Source organism: Miscanthus floridulus, chromosome 14 (assembly GCF_019320115.1).
Source record: "Miscanthus floridulus cultivar M001 chromosome 14, ASM1932011v1, whole genome shotgun sequence".
Classification (NCBI taxonomy): Eukaryota; Viridiplantae; Streptophyta; class Magnoliopsida; order Poales; family Poaceae; genus Miscanthus; species Miscanthus floridulus.
In genome coordinates, this window is record NC_089593.1 from 53,774,263 (window position 1) to 53,791,486 (window position 17,224).

Genomic DNA, 17,224 nt, shown 5'->3' on the forward strand with positions numbered 1-17,224 from the left:
CCGCCATATATCCAACCTGCCTAGGAATATAAGGGGATGTCGGATCCTAGGGGGGAGGATGATTTGAGACAGATCATTCCATTCCTCATCGATCCATGGCTGCTCAGCACCGAGAGCAGGGCAACCTAGAGAGGGGCACCGAGCGATCCTCCACCGCACCTGTCGTCTTCCTCCTCTCCGATGAGGGGAAGGCTCTACCGGTGGCAAGGCAACCTTAGGATTAGCACCGAGCTAACCCCCTACCAAACCTCTTGTACACTCTGTTGTAACCCCCCGATTTTGGGTGCTCTTGAGTATAAGGATCATCAGCTGCTAGATGTAGGGCATCGACCGGCCTGAACTAGGATAAACCGTTGTGTCCCCTTTTTACGATTCTGGTGTTCCTCAGTCCACCCGAGCCACCGGAGACACGTACTCTGACTCCAACTCGAACAACAATGCTTGTCGTGGTTTCGACCCCGTGACACAAACCCATCTCCTGGCGCAGGCCCTCTAGACCATTCCCATAATAGGCCCTTCGTGGTCTAGTGTCTCGACATGGTTGGCAAATTCAAGAAGGTGCTCGGGGGCTTCAACCACCTCTTAGTTGCTATCAACAAGTTCCGCAAATGGGTCAAGGCTGGCTGTTCTTGAACATCAAGTTGGAGCGTGCGGCAATGTTCATCCAGGACATCATCCATTGGTTTCGGGTCCCCAATCGCATTATCACTAACAATGGCACCCAGTTCACATGACACAAGTTCCTCAATTTCTGCGACGTGTGGCACATTCAGGTGGATTGGGCATCGGTGTACCACCCTAAGTCCTATGGCCAGGGGGAGCAGGCAAATGGGCTGATCCTCTAGGGGATCAGGACCCACATTTACGATGAGCTCAAGACGTGTGCCAGGAAATGGTTGGAACAACTCCCGTCACTGCTGTGGAGTCTGAGGATGAGCATGAACTAATCGACTGGCTGTACGCCATTCTTCCTCATCTACCGTGCCGAAGCAGCCATCCCATCTGACCTCAACTTCGAGTTCCCAAGGATCTAGGCCTACAATAAGGATCAAGCTAGGGAACAGTGTCGGGACATCGTTGACACACTAGAAGAGATTAGGAATGTTGTCATTGTATGATCGGCGAGCTACCAGCAGGGCCTCAGATTCTATCACGCGAGGTGCATCTGTGAGTGCTCTTTTGTCACAGGTGACCTGGTCCTCCGGCGGGCAACACCATCGAAGAAGACGCACAAGCTGTCCTCCCCATGGGAAGGCCTATTCAGAATGTCCACAGTAATCCGTTCAGGGGCCTACAAGATCAGCAACCTTCAAGGGGAAGAACACATCAATGCCTAGAGCATCAAACAACTACGTCATTTCTATCCCTAGCTCGTTCTTTCCGTTCAAGGCGTTTTTTCGTTATACTACCCCCTTGATAGGATGCTCTGTTCCAAAAAATGAGTAGGGCAAAACCCCTCAAATGGAGGCTCTGCCGAGGGTTCTAAGATTGGTTGAATGAGGCTTCAAATTCGCCTAAAGCAAATAAAGTGTGAGGGATGTTCGCGGGCGGGCACGAGCAGCTTGAACTAGGTGCCCCTAGGCAGACCAGCCCCCCGACGAACAATGTCCGAGTACCGACTTGGAGCCGCTTGTGGTAACCCATCGAGGGAGGCAACGAGCCCTTGAGCTTGGTCGAACGAGCTCGGGAACCGAGCAAGTGGCTCGGTTGGGAAACCGAGAATTGCCCACCAGGGCAAAAGACCAAGAACCAATCAGCCTTTGTCATTTGATGTCTGGTATAGGCAAGAGTGATATTGGGGATAAGATTATGTAGTCTGTTCAAGTAGAAGTATTTTAGCAATTGAGCTGTTATCACTACTATAGAACTGACATTTACTGTGGATCCATCACTGCCTATTGTTTTTTATCCGACAGTGATATATAGAGTATCACTTATGGTTCGTGGCTTAGAATCGACAGTGATATTCAAGCTATGAAGTGGCAGTGATAGGTCCATCAAACACTGCCAGTTCAAACGGCTTGAACCGTATGTAATAACTGTTTTGCTCATAAAAAATGGAACTTTTTAAATGAGATTGGATTTATAAGGTAAACTTTATATCAAAATTGTAGAGTTTAAAATGATCTAAAACTTTGTAGTTGATAACTTTTTAATTTGAGATGTTTCACTATTCTTATTCAATATAATTTCTCATACCAGATTTAACATGATTAACAATATCGAATGGAGAAAAGGTAAACATCAAAGTTGTAATACTCGATGAGGTCTATAACTTTGCAGTTAACAACTTTTTTATTTTAGATTGCTTTGAGTGTGAAATATATATAATATAAGATTAAAAAATGCGTAGTTAAAAGAATAGCGTCAGCCGGTACGTGCATATGCGAGGAAACGTGTAACGGGATCTCAAGTTTAAATCCTGAGAAACACATATTTTCTCTGTTTTTCATTGCAACACACGTACATATTTGCTAGTATATACATATTTTTGGGTGCTGTGTCCATTTTGTGCATACATATCTGATCAGACGGAGCTTCGTTCAGGCCTTCATGTCATAGTTGACGTACCACTGAACTTTCCTGCCTCCGAGCCGCAAGCAGAGCTTCCTACACCACCAAAGAAACACAAGACATTACCACCGAGGAAACACAAATGGAGGGCATCGTTGAGCAAACACAAGATATTAAGGACAAAAATGAGTCCACGCCCACAAGCCACAAGTTACCGTCTCATGTTGGAGCTCCGAAAATACATCCTGCTCTGCTGGCCTCGCTGGTGGCGACGGTGACGTACGCCGCTGGGTTCAGCCCACCGGGGGATGTCTGGAAGGACACCACTGCTGGCCACATCGGTGGCGACTCCATCATCCGGAACACCAACTACAAACGCTACATGATCTTCTACTATTGCAACTCCACCGCGTTTGCTGCGTCACTCGTGATCAATGTCCTCGTCCTCAGCCTCAGCCTCGCCTCTCTGGACAAGAAGGACAACAACTCCTACTCCAAAATAAGCCTGCGAATAATGATGTACAAGAACAGCCCCACAATCACCGTCCAGATGCTGCAGGCGGTCATGGTGTTGGACCTGCTCAGCCTCATGGGAGCCTACGTTGCTGGCACGTCCCGGCCGGGACACGTTCACCACCGTCTACTCCCAGCTATTGGCAAGCTTCTTCTTCGTCGACCTCGTCATTTCTTGGTACTTCACCGGCTCCTGCAGGTCTGGCTCCGCAAGTGTTTCAGAACGCCAAGTCGAAGAAGGGTGGAAAGTGCAAGTTCGGTTCCGAAAGGTGCTGATGCTTCTAGCGACGTTCGCTGTGAGCATCACGTACTTGGCCGGGCTGAGTACTCCAGGGGGCTTCTGGGACAGCACCGGGGCCAGCCACCGCCCGGGCGACCCTATCCTCAAGGATCATCACAACACGCGTCTGGCAGTGTTCTTCGGCTTCAACACCATGGCATTCGTCGCGTCCCTGCTCATCATCGTTAAACTTCTGGACAGTCAGCTCCGCGAGAAGAAGACCTACGGGTTCATCGTTGTCATGCTCGTCAGCCTCATCGGCGCGTACAATGCCGGCAGCTGCAGGCAGACCAACACGACCGTCTACATGTTCACTCTGATTCCTGCCGTTCTGGCGTACTTTGCGTTCCTCAGCTTCGTCGCAGATCACATCCACGCCAAATGGAAAGCAATAATAATTTTTTGCAGGTAATACGTAATATCCTCTGCAAATAATGAGTCTTAAACATGTTCATATATTATAGTTAAAAAGTAGTTTTAATATATTTTCTCTCCAACTTAAACCAGCAAGAAGCAATCTGCGCATGGGCAAGAGTCAACAGACAAGGAGAAAGCAGCGAACAAGGCTCAGTCTCTTGTCTGCTCGCCACTCTGGCGGCGGCAGTCACCTACCACGCGGCGCTGGACCCGCCGGGTGGCGTCTGGCAGGACAACAGTGGAGGCCACACGGCCGGCAACCCAATCCTCCTCACGACGAATGCTCCGCGGTACAAGGTTTTTTTCTACTGCAACTCGGTGTCCCTGGTGGCGTCCCTTGTCGTCATCGTCTTGGTCCAGATGAAGCTTCTGCTCAAGCAACACATGCTGAACGCTGTCATGTTGCTGGACCTGATCGGCCTCATCGGTGACTACGTGGCTGGGAGCACCCGGGACGTGTCAACCTCGGTCTATACCATGGCGTTGCCTGGCGCCATCCTTGTCTACGTGGTTATTCATGTCGTCTTATTCACGTCGGACAATCACACGCACACAAGGACCGAGAGCGACGAGATAAAGGAGGAGTTTGTGGAGAAGACGCGCAAGCGGTTGCTCCTCTTCGCAATCTTGGCGGCAACAATCACTTACCAAACCGGCCTCACTCCCCCAGGTGGATTCCTGCTCCAGGACGACCAGGCCGGGCACCATGCCGCAACCCGGTCCTCCTGTACAACTTCCGGCACCGGTACATGGCCTTCTTCTACTGCAATTCGGTGAGCTTCATGCTGTCCATTTCCCTCATCGTCATCCTCCTCAAACCCAACCTGTACAGGCCAGCCATACGAAGCCACGCGCTATTCGTATGCATGGTGACAGGCTTGTTTGGCCTCATGGGTGCATATGCCGTCGGATAGCAGTGGTCATTTCCTTCATAGTCCTACTATCCCTGGTATTTTGGTTCACCAGCAATAGCAAAAATATTACTACTACAGAATTATTAGGAGCAGGAATGGAGAAGAACACACAAGATGAGGAGGTCATCAAGGAAAAGAGAATACATGCCAAGCGCAAATACCTCAAGTTGCTTGGAATCCTAGTAGCAAGTGTCAGCTACAAGGCTGGCCTTGAACCGCCAGGCGGCTTTTGGAAACGAGGCCGGCAACCTGATCATGCATGACATTAGGAGGCCCCGGTACCTTGCTTTCTTCTACAGCAACTCCATTTCGTTCGTGGCATCCATTGCAGTCATCTTGCTGCTACTGGTACCGGAGAAGCTACTTGGCAAACACAAGGCATGGCTTAGGAGGTGGCTTGTGGTGATGAACACAACAATTGTCCTCGATTTGCTTGGCCTCCTCGTTGCCTACGGGGCCGGGTCAAACAGATAAGCAAAGACGTCTGTATATTTCTTCTTACTGGTCATGACCATGCCGGTCTTAGTGGTGACAGTATGTATTGCAATCCATCGCCTTCTGTCCATAATCAGAAAGAGAAGCCAGAGCACGCAAGAAAGTAATCAGGTGCAGGAAAGCCCGCCAGTGTGATTCGACTATCAGTATCCTCTCCAGCTCTGTTCTTGTTGTATAAAGTGTAAACCAGCTGAAACCAAGTCAATTGCTCCTCTCCTCTAGTCCATTTATTTGGCAAACTGGCCATGTATGACAACAGAGCCACCAGATTATCATTGTAACTGTACTCTATCTATTATAGTGTTTCTATGTCTCTCTTAATTCTTTAACTACTGGACCATCCATGATGCTGAACGGGCAATTGCTGGGAAGAGTAGCGGTGAATGTTACCAGAGGCCGGCAACCCGGTCATGCATGACGCAACAGGAAGGTCCGGGACCTCGGTTTCTTGTACAGCAACTCCACTTCGTTCATGGCATCTATTGTCATAATTTTAAAAGAGATAACAACTACAAATTTGATTATGTATAAATTTAGGTCCTGCGACTAATTAGAATTGATTATCACTGCTTTCTCTCGTGTATCCGGGTAGTTAGGATGAGGTGGACGAAATAATAGAATGAAGTTTTGACACTTTATATCTTTATTATATAAAAGAAGTCATTACGTTTGTTACGAGAGTTTAGAAACTATGAGATAATTGAAAAAAAAAAGCATGCGCTTTAGGACAATAAATTGAACCAAACCTTAGTTTATATACTGCAGACCTAGTTTACATTATATTGGTCGCCCCAATATAAACATCGCATATATGCAATAAGCCTACCAAGCTCGCGTCGACCAAGACGCACGCAAATGAGGGGCCTCTTTCCTTATCAAATTATAACAGAATAAAAAAAAAGAGCCTCTGTGATGAAGCAGAAGAACAATCCATTCAGACGCAATATTTGTACATATAAGCGTCTCATCCAAGCAATGAATACACGATGATCTTTGTAAGCCAGAGCAACGTAACTATTCTCTCCAGCGACAGATATTTCCACTCCAAAGCAGAAAAGCGGCAGCGATCGACACCACGCGCCGTAGGCCTCGGGCCTCGGGCCTGGGCCTTCCGCACGTGGGGGCCGTGGGGGCACTCATCTTCCTCGACGCCAGTCCCACGCCGAGCGTCGCGAGCAGCGCGGCCACGTCATGCGTGCCCGTGGCCGGCCAGCTCTAGACTCCCTCCGGCCATCCTCGCCGCCATGCTGCTCCTCACGGGCAGGGCAGCCGGCCGCCGACATGGCCTAAGGCCACGGGCCGCATCTGGCGACCCTGAGGTGCCCTGGGCCGTGCGAAGCCCGCCCACCTGCATCTTGATGCCAGCAAAGCCGGATTGGGCCAAATCGGCTAGACTCCCCTTCGTGGTGTGTTACGTGTACCATTAAAGGAGTGATGAAGGTACGAATTGAGGGAAAGGGAGGGGGTTAACTGTAAAGACATGAGAGAGAAATGAAATGAATAGTACAAACTGGCGTGGGAATTACACAGAGTCCAGGGTTCCTAATGCAAGTATGTCTATTGCCTTTTTTTTTCCCCCCTAGAAATGAGCAAAAACAGTTGTGAAATTGTAAAACACATATAACATCAAAAGTGTGTCTAAAATTAGTGAATCAAATTTTGTTAGATTCCTATCCATCAGATCTACATCATGGAAGTGATAAATCTTAGGTTACATAATGTATGATTTTCTGTATATCGCCCTTGTCGCTGCTTTTCTTCTCTGAGCATGCGCGTTGCAATCACATCCTTGAGCGGTCAATAGAAATATAATTGAATAACAATCCAATAACTTTGAGAATTAGTTGTGCACACCTTATATGGGTACACAGCACTTGGATCTGGACAAGCCACTGATTGATACAGTACTCAAGTACTTCAACATCCTTGGAATGATATTTTGAGGAAATGTTTGAACTGTATATTGTGCTTTGTCTGTGAATATTAATCATGAAAACTTAGTGCAACTTTAAAATCCTAATATATCAGTAATGGATGATCTCTTAGTTCAATCTTTCATTGTAAATTTAAGGACTAACTCCAAGAAACAAACTGCACTAAACCTTTTGCAATAAATATTAGTACTATTTATAAACTTGGTAAAATTTATTATTTAAATCAATTACTAATACAAAGGTAAGACACAAATGATAGGCTACCACACTCCAAGGATAACGCGGCAAAGCCACACCATGTTTGTCTAGTAATAATAAAATTAATTAACTGGAACCATGAAACCAGAGAGAGTAGTTAACTTTGGCATTTAAATATATATATATATATATATATATATATATATATATATATATAAAAGTTGCCCAAAGAATAACTTATTCTGTGGCCACTTTGAGTTACGATAGTTACTATGCTAATTTACGAGATTATAGTAACTCCTTACTGAGTGATTTATTATAACATTAAGGTAAATATCACCGTGAGTTGCAGTAACACGAGTATCGTAAATACATATTCATGTTATCGTAAATTGGTACAAACATTATCGTAAATCAAAGTGCCGATAGAATAAGTTATTCTATGGCCAGCTGCAGAATAGTCTTACCCCACACACACACACACATACACATGGTTTCTATATATATATATATATATATATATATATATATATATATATATAGACACACACACAGATATGGGCCTTCGGCCAGAACAACCATGGTCCTAGTCTTGGCCCAACAATCGTCCGAATACACCCTTATAAGTCTATGGCGCAATCCAATCTATTTTTCTGTGGGCTGATCTACCAACCTTGAAGATGGAGTAGTGGAAGTAATGGTGATGCAAATGTGTTGTGGGTAGTTGGGACATTGAGCATTCACGTTGAATTTTGACAGCCAGTAGACCAATCGATCGTTTGGGGCCGGCAGCCATAACACGTATCTTATTTGGCTCGACTTTCAATACGCTCGCATCTATAGTTCAACCATTAGTGCTAAGAGCTTTCATCCGCTGGTTCGATCCCTTTTCAGGCCTCTTTATGGATCCAACCGGTCGTGGAATTTATCACTGTCGCCTATTTAATAAACGACGGTGATACTGGCGAAGGGATCACTCGATCTGTAGCAGTGTTAATATCCTCTAAAGTCATTACTAGTCAAGTACTTTTATATCCTCTAACGGGCATTAATAGAAACTAGCCACTATGCCCGCGCTTCGCTGCGGGTGATCTGCTTGATATATCAAACCTTGGGGATCATGTATACGTGTTACTCAAAAGTATCTCAACGGAAGCTATAGCTAATTAATTTTTTCCCCTACCATGTTGTGGAAGATGATCTTCTTGGTATATATCAAATCTTAGAGATCATATGTATGTTGTACTAAAAAAAATATCTCAATAGAAGCTAATATGTATTTTCCAGTATGGTGTTATGTAAGGGCGATAGAGTTTGGCATCCATTACACAATACCTATTCTAGGTCACTAAATAAAATCGCTGGCATATTGGTGTAGAGAAATGGCATATTGGCGTAGAGAAATGTTTGCTCAAGTCGAATTCAAACAACCAACATCACTAAACTCAAAGCACAACACCATGTGGGATTACATTATAGGTGGAAATAATAAACACTACAATGAGGGTTCTTGAGGGGCCCATGTGTCCACTTAGATCATTCTTCGTAGCTTGAGAAATCTTCTAGGAGGGCGGAAGGAGAGCAGACTCCATCTCCTGGTGGTGCCTGAGTCAGCGGGAGAATCTCTTCTCCATCGACTGACCCTATCTCGGAAATTCCATGGGAGGCCTCGGTTGGTGGAGGCATGGGCGGCGTGTCCACAATCTTCCCTTGGATTTCTTCCATGGTTGCAACTGGGATTCCATCTAGTAGTAGGCATTCTCTCCCTTGTAGAATGAGGGTCCTTCTCTTGGCCCTAGTGACAAGGTAGATATTCTTCAATTGCTGAGTGTGGCGGTCTTTGGCCTGTTTGAAGGCTTCAATTGTTATAGCCTCATGGCTCTCCGCTCTAGCTGCCTACGCCTTAGCCTCCGCAAGCTGCACTTGCAGGTTTCTTACTTGGTTCTCGGCCTCCTCTGCCCTACGAATGCACTTCTTCAAATGGGTGGCATGCCTATCATATTGCTTATCTAGGGAAAGCAGGTAGGTAGACATGAACACCATAGTTGGGTCACTTTCATGTAATTCAGGGCCTTCGAGGGTCCTCATTCAGGCTACCCACATAGGATTGTCTCTTGTTAAAGAGGGGAAGAATCTCATGGGTGTACGACATATTGGCCTCTCATAAATCTGGCATAGGTATCTCAAAGCTTTGTAAGTGTCCTCGAACCAAAACCCTATAGTAGAAACCACCCACGGCCCTATGTTGGGGAAATCTTTACTTTCTCCAACATAGATGATGACCTCGCACCGCTCTGTGCCATACTCCTCATATTCTCTACCTACATACTCTGGGTGATCAAAAAGACCTATCCTGGACATGGTGGCATATAGGAGCTTGGGAAAACCATCTTTGTTCAAGCAGTAGCTAGTGGTCCACTCTTCATCTGCCATCTGCAAGGAAAAGGAGGGTAAGTCATTTTTGTAATATATAGGAGAGGGTAAGATTTCATAAAGATGGTCATGGTTTTCTCACCTTGCTAAGGACACTGGCAAAGAAATGAGGAGAGATGGATGATACTCGATGGGAAGGAAGTTGAGCTAGGATGTGTTACCTCTTGAGATATGGAAGACCTCTGAGGTACCAAATTTTATAGCTAGAAGGATGGAGTTGTATCGAGTAGCGCAAGAACCGCATTTAATGCGAGCGACTGTGGCGTCGACACAGGTGATGTCGTGTAGTGCCAAGGGCGGTGGTGAGGTGACATTGTGGCAGTAGTTGTTGGGCACTTCAAGGGCATTCTCCATTATTTCCAGGCACGCGGGTGCCTTTGCGTAGTTCCTGTGGATGCATGCCTAAACAATGGTAGGCACACATGACATGAACGATGGTGAGGTAACACTGTGGCAGTAGTTGTTGCCTGGTTAAGGGTCATTCTCCATTATTCACGGGCATGCGCGTGCCTTTATGCAGGTTGTGTGGGAGTGTGCCAAAACAGTGGTAGGCATAACATGAGCACACAAAGACAACAAAACTAGGCACAATGTTACCTACAATGGAGCATGTCCCTTAAATGTCGAAAGAATGAAATCATCAGAATAGGGCAAAGTAACCTACAATTAGAGATGATAACAAGAGATCTAGCAAGCAAGAGTATGAAAAAATGGAAAGGAGATTGTCGTGACATCCTCGAACTGATTATAGGCAGAACATGACTTTTGCACAAATACATGAGAGGATGGAAAAGTAAAGAAATATGTGCTGGCTTCTGACACTTTAGCTTCTCCTTTGCCGGGTTGCCTCTTCTTTGATTGTCGAGAGGAAGCTCCTTCCATTTGCCACACCTGTGGACCTGTGGATTTGTCCACATACATATGATACATATTATATTGTACTCATACATCTTTGCATTACGTTACTACATACATGTGCATAATTAAGTTTTTTTGCGAAGTGTATCCATGGTAGTACATAAGTAGTTATAGGAATGCCTGCTAGTGTACATTATTTAGTTTGCTAGACCTAGGTTACCAATGCTCACAGCACTTACCCCCATCCCCTCTTCTTGCCCGACTACACCATCGACTCTTCATATACATGGGCTGGTCAACCTAGGGTTTAAAGGGCAAGAAGCACTTTCCCCTCTACCACTCCACCCCATCCCCCCTCACCTCTGTAGGATCAAACTACATCTCGTAGATGTTGTCGATTAAACCGGTGGTAATCATGGGTGCCACTGGCACAGACAAGACGAAGTTATCAATTGACATATCCAAGATGATTGGTGGTGAAGTGATAAATGCAGACAAGATGCAAATGTATGCTGGTCTTGACATCGCAACTAACAAGTCTAGCCAAATGATCATGGTGGTATTCCTCATCACTTAATTGGGGTTATTTCATCAATTGCGGATGATGTGTCTGTACCTTCCTTTCGATCTATTGCAACAACTACTGTAGAGTCTATTGCAAGGCGTGGTCGAGTTCTAGTTCTGGTAGGTGGGTCAAACTCACTTATGCATGGATTTCTTGCTGACCACTTTGATCCCTCCCTTGCCAATCCTTTTTCGATAGCAAAGTATAAGCCAAATTTAAGGTTCAAAGTTGTCTACTTTGGGTCCATACTCATGAGCTGGTTCTTAATGAGTATCGGTGTCGCCGTATTGATGATATGGTTGCTTCTGGCTTAGTTGAGGAACTAAAAGAGTATTTTGATACTACGCTGGCTCATAAGATTAGTAACCACACTGGGCTGGCTAAGGCAATTGGTGTGCGAGAACTAAGCAAATATTTTGGTGGTGGCATGAGTCTTTCTGATTCCATAGATGAGATGAAAGCAAATACAAAAGCCCTTGCAAAATCACAGACTACAAAGATTCACCATATCACTAGTGTTTGGGGCTGGCCTATGTGTGTGGTGGACTCTACAGAAGCCATACACTGCCATCTAAGTGGAGGAGACCATAGTACGGAGGACATATCATGGGAACGCGATGTGAGTTCTCTTGCAATTGCTATTGTGGATAAGTTTTTACATAGCTAACGCCAACGCTGGCTATCCATGTGAGTTCTTGTAAGTAATTAAATAAATTCAATTGAACTATCTTTTAATATATGCGAGTGGTACCATGTTAGTTATAGTATGGGTTATTATTTCCATGACTCGAAAATGTATTGATATTTGATCTGGAAACCTTCCACTTACTACTGCTTGTAGCATGGATGTTAATGGCAATGCTTCATATGGTTATTTGCATATTAGTACCATATACTCCCTTATTCGTTGAAAATTGAAGTACCTAGCTCTATAACACCCTTTCTTCTACCTTGTTGTACCCAACTCTGGAACAACCTAAATTTTGCATTTTTAGGAATATGTTAAATTTGATTTAACTGTGCACTTGAACCTGCAATAATGACAAACTAAAAAAGCAAAATCAAATACAGGTCATAGGAACATGGTGTACCATTCATGTTGCTACATATTTATTTTTGTAATGCTTGTTTTGGGTTTGAAATTAAACTATTTGTTTTTTAGTTGCTTGATGGCTTTGAAATATAAGGAAAGAATATTCTTTTATCCCTCCCTCCCTCTGTTCTTTTCTAGGCCAACCCTGCCGCACGTTTTCTCTCCTGATGCTTGGGAAACCGGCTTTTTTGAGATACTACCTGGGAACCGGCTTTCATTTTTAGATAATGCCTAGGAACCGGTTGAGAAGGCTAACTTTCTCCCTCCTTTTGTTGGCCAAGCATGTAGCAGCAGTCTTGGGCCACCAACTCGTCGCACCTTACTTCTAGGCCTGATAGCCAAGCCGTAGCACAGCAGCCCAACGGCAAGTTGGCACCGAGTGGTGGAGAAGCCAGCTCCCGACACCTATCCACTCCTCTCACTCGCTGCCAGCACAGGGCCACGCCCTCGTCCACTAACAGTTGGACCCCAATAGTCAGTCTCCCTACCCATCTCCTACATCGCACTGTGCCAAGGTTGGCCTCACACTTTTTTCTGTAGTTCATAGATGTTGAACTCTATATATTTAATGTGTATCCTACCTTTTTAATTCTTGTAATATCTACACAAATATATGTAATGTGTCATGTTCGCCAACTCACAACTGCTCCATGTGGATTGGTGGTACCAGTACATAAGGATCTACCCTGGCCACATCTGACTTCTTAGCACAACAGATCTGAAAGCCTCAGCCAAAATGGTGACATTATTCCCAAGGGGTGCTCGAGGACCTATTATAGCTCTCAGCTAAACTTAAGATTCTAGTAGCGAGAGTGCATATGCATGCATGATGCATGCCTCTTCGCACATTTCCAACCATAGTTCAGTCCTGATAAACATAAAAGGGGACAAGAACATGTAAAGACAACATAGGCCCTCACCTTGCCATTTCTTGCATACAAATAGTCCAAAGCAAGATCCCAAACGCAAACACGTAAAGAGGAGAGGACTGTCCTCTACATGCATGCTTATTACATAGAATAAGAGCCACATAACCTGACATAATATGAATATATTAGAGGATATAACACTGCATATGCCGCCTGCTAGTGCCTACTTATAACATACAAAATTTTCCCTATGAGAATTTAGTGAGTAGACTAGAATGCACGCTGGCTAGTGTCTGCGCAATAGAAACAGGAAATTTGACTTGCATGATGAAGCTAACAACAAGGAGTAGGATATAATCTCGGGGCTCCTAGAAGTCTCTTTGGATTTAATTATTCCCAGCATTGGATCTCCTACAAGGGAGCAAGAAATATGTAGTTGTCAGTGAGATTTATTTAGATGAAATAATAATTAAATGATTGTACACATACCTTTCAATTTATTATGGGATTGCCAATTGGGTTGTACTCCTACAACACATTGAACAACTCCCTACCTAGTTCTTCATGCCGAGTTTCTGGTGAATTAGGTCCAATATACATGACTCGTCCAACACTTGAGGCTGGTGGATGCATAGTTGGAGCAAAGGGTCTAAGTGGAAGGATATCACCATAACTTGCACAGATCAGTCCAAGTCACTTCAAAAGATTTATGTGTGCATTAAAAAGCCCATTTTTTTCTAGATGTAGCAGTTGAAATCTAGTGTGTAGAATGTGACACCAGCTTATGTAATGATGTAGTTGGCTATATGTTTCATGGAAAGCCGCATAGTTCATGTCGTTGACATGGATATTCTTCTGTGATATAAAATGGGCAATTGCTACTTCGGAGACATTTTCTTCAGCATCATAATCACACATACAAGGGCTACCATGGAAACACTTAGTAGTCACACCTTGAAAGGTCCTAATATGGCTAGAGGGGGGGGATAAATAGCCTATTTAAAAAATCTACAAGTCAACTAGAGCAATTTGATTAGTATAACAAATAGCGAAATGCAAACTTGCTTTAGCTCTACAAGGGTTGTAAGCCACCTATCCAACAATTCTAGTTGCTATGATCTCTAGACACACAATTTTCTATGTCACTACTCACTAAGAGCTCTCACACTTGCTACACTAAAGAGCTCCACTAGATAAACTTAAAACAACAAAGCAAGCTCTCAATTCTAATTACACTAAAGAGCTTGCTACAACTAGTTTGCGAGAATATAAATGAGTGAGTACGGTGATTATACCGCCGTGTAGAGGAGTGAACCAATCACAAGATGAATACTAAATCAATCACCGGGAGAATACCAAAGGGCAAGAGACAACCAATTTTTCTCCCAAGGTTCACGTGCTTGCCGGCATGCTAGTCCCCGTTGTGTCAACCAACACTTGGTGGTTTGGCGGCTAAGAGGTGTTGCACGAACCTCGTCCACACAATTGGACACTGCAAGAACCTAACCACAAGTGAGATAACTCAATGATATGAGCAATCCACTAGAGTTACCTTTCGGCGCTCCGCTAGGGAAGGCACAAGACCCCTCACAATCACCACGATCGGAGCCGGAGACAATCACCAACCTCCGCTCAATGATCCTCGCTGCTCCAAGCCATCTAGGTGGCAGCAACCACCAAGAGTAACAAGTGAATACTGCAATGAAACACGAATACCAAGTGCCTCTAGATTCAATCACTCAAGTAATGCACTTGGATTCTCTCCCAATCTCACAATGATGATGGATCAATGATGAAGATGAGTGGGAGGGCTTTGGCTAAGCTCACAAGGTTGCTATGTCAATGTAAATGGCCAAGAGAGTGAGCTTGAGCCGGCCATGGGGCTTAAATAGAAGCCCCCACGAAATAGAGCCGTGGGCTCAATTATTGGGCAGACTACGCATCGACTGGATGCGCTGCTCGAGTGCACCGGACGCTGCATCGGACACACCATTCGTGAATACCAGGTGCGTCCAGTAGGTCGACCGGACGTGTTCGGTCCCTCCCAGACCACCACATGTCCAGTTCAAACCAAAGTAGCCGTTGCTGCCCACACTTACATGCGACCGGACGCTCAGACCAGACGTGGAAATACAAATGACCGGACGTAGAGCCGCAGTGTCTAGCCGAGTCCAGAGAGTACCCGAGGCCAATCGGACGCGTCTGTTAGAAACTGACCGGACGCTGAGCCTCAACGTCCGATTGAGTAAAGTAAGCACGAACGGTCGACCGAACGCGTCCGATCAACTGTTTCACCGAACAACATCCGATCAACTGTTCCAGCCAGCGTCCGATCAACTGTTTCACCGAACAACGACTTAGCTGATTTAGACCAGATGCGTCCAGTCGCTGAGTTTGTCATTAATACCAGACGTGTCCGGTCACCATACCAGACGCGTTCGATCACTGTGTGATCAGCGTGGCTAACTCCTTTTGAACTCTATCTTCTTCACCCTTGCTCAAATGTGCCAACCACCAAGTGTATCACCTTGTGCACATGTGTTAGCATATTTTCACAAATATTTTCAAGGGTGTCAGCACTCCACTAGATCCTAAATGCATAAGCAATGAGTTAGAGCATCTAGTGGCACTTTGATAACCGCATTTCACTATGAGTTTCACTCCTCTTAATAGTACGGCTATTGATCCTAAATGTGATCACACTCACTAAGTGTCTCGATCACTAAAACAAAATGGCTCCTACTATTTATACCTTTGCCTTGAGCCTTTTGTTTTTTCTCTTTCTTCTTTTCAAGTCCAAGCACTTGATCATCACCATGGCATCACCATCATCATGTCATGATCTTCATTTGCTTCACCACTTGGAATAGTGCTACCTATCTCATGAACACTTTGATAAACTAGGTTAGCACTTAGGGTTTCATCAATTCACCAAACCAAACTAGAGCTTTCAATCTCCCTCTTTTTTTTAATTGATGACAACCCTTTCGCAAAGATATGAATTGAAATTTAATTGAATCCATGTTGCTTGCCCAAGCATATTTACTATGTGTAAAAGAATATGGACAAGTTTCATGAACTCCAAATAGTAGCAATTGCTCCCCCTACATATGTGCTAAGAGTTTGGATTGAAGCTTGCACATATGCTTAGATAGGAAATATAGGAGACAATTTCTACCAAATGATGCTAAGGTATAAGAGATGGACCTTTGAAGCGTGATACCAACCGAAGTGCACCAATATACCATCTTTAGCACCATTAGTAACTAGACATACATAAAAACTAGAATACCCCATGAGATCAACACTAGAAGTGAGGGTCTAGTTATCATAATGTGAGCATGAGTCTAGTTACTTAACCTATGCATGCTAGTTTTTCATTTCATCATTCAAACCTACAACTAGCATACACCACACAAGCATAGAAATTGAAATTTAAAACTTGTGCCATGCAAGCAAATATATGAAATGCACATTCAAAATGCAACATACAAGTTTATGAGCTTGCTCCCCCTACTTGTGTGCATTTTTTATTGATTCCCTTACAACTTACAATGTCATTTCATTTGTTTGCTCCTCCTATCTTACTATCTTCGTGAATTTCTCTCCCCCATTGTCAACAATTAGCACAAAAATGTGAGCTCAAATTTTAGATAGGTTGGGGTGAAACCATGTGAAGTGAGGATCATTTTCTTAATTTGGTTCAATCTATATCACTAGCAAAAGATATTTAACTCGGTTCGATCTAAGGACAAGCTTCTTCACACCTCCATATAAGGGTTATCTTATACCATGTTGAGTTAAACACTTAGAGCTCATTTTCTAGATCAAACACTAGGTTTACAAGCCCACAAACATACAATAGTGGTACCATACATGCATCAAATTCATTTGATTTTCATGAATGAGCCTAGGACATGATAGGAATGACTAGATGCACTAAGCAAGTCCTTAGCAATGGATGGATGACATGTCAATCAACTTTACCTTGCTTTGCTTGAAGGAGAGGCATGTCATATTATGGGGGGTGCATCAACACATATTGGAGAAGTCAAGTATGTTTAATTCATTCCTTAGTTTGTAAATCCTCTTCTTATCAAGTATGTTGATCTTCGGTGCCCACACTCTAAATGCAAATGTC

At 44.4% G+C, this 17,224-nt stretch overlaps 2 pseudogenes; both read left to right on the forward strand.

Moving 5' to 3' along the window:
• The first annotated feature begins 537 nt into the window (after positions 1-537).
• On the forward strand, positions 538-5,112 carry LOC136503457 (uncharacterized; annotated as a pseudogene).
• A 5,832-nt stretch (positions 5,113-10,944) lies between these two features.
• Positions 10,945-11,788, forward strand: LOC136503458 (adenylate isopentenyltransferase-like; annotated as a pseudogene).
• The last annotated feature ends 5,436 nt before the right edge of the window (positions 11,789-17,224 follow it).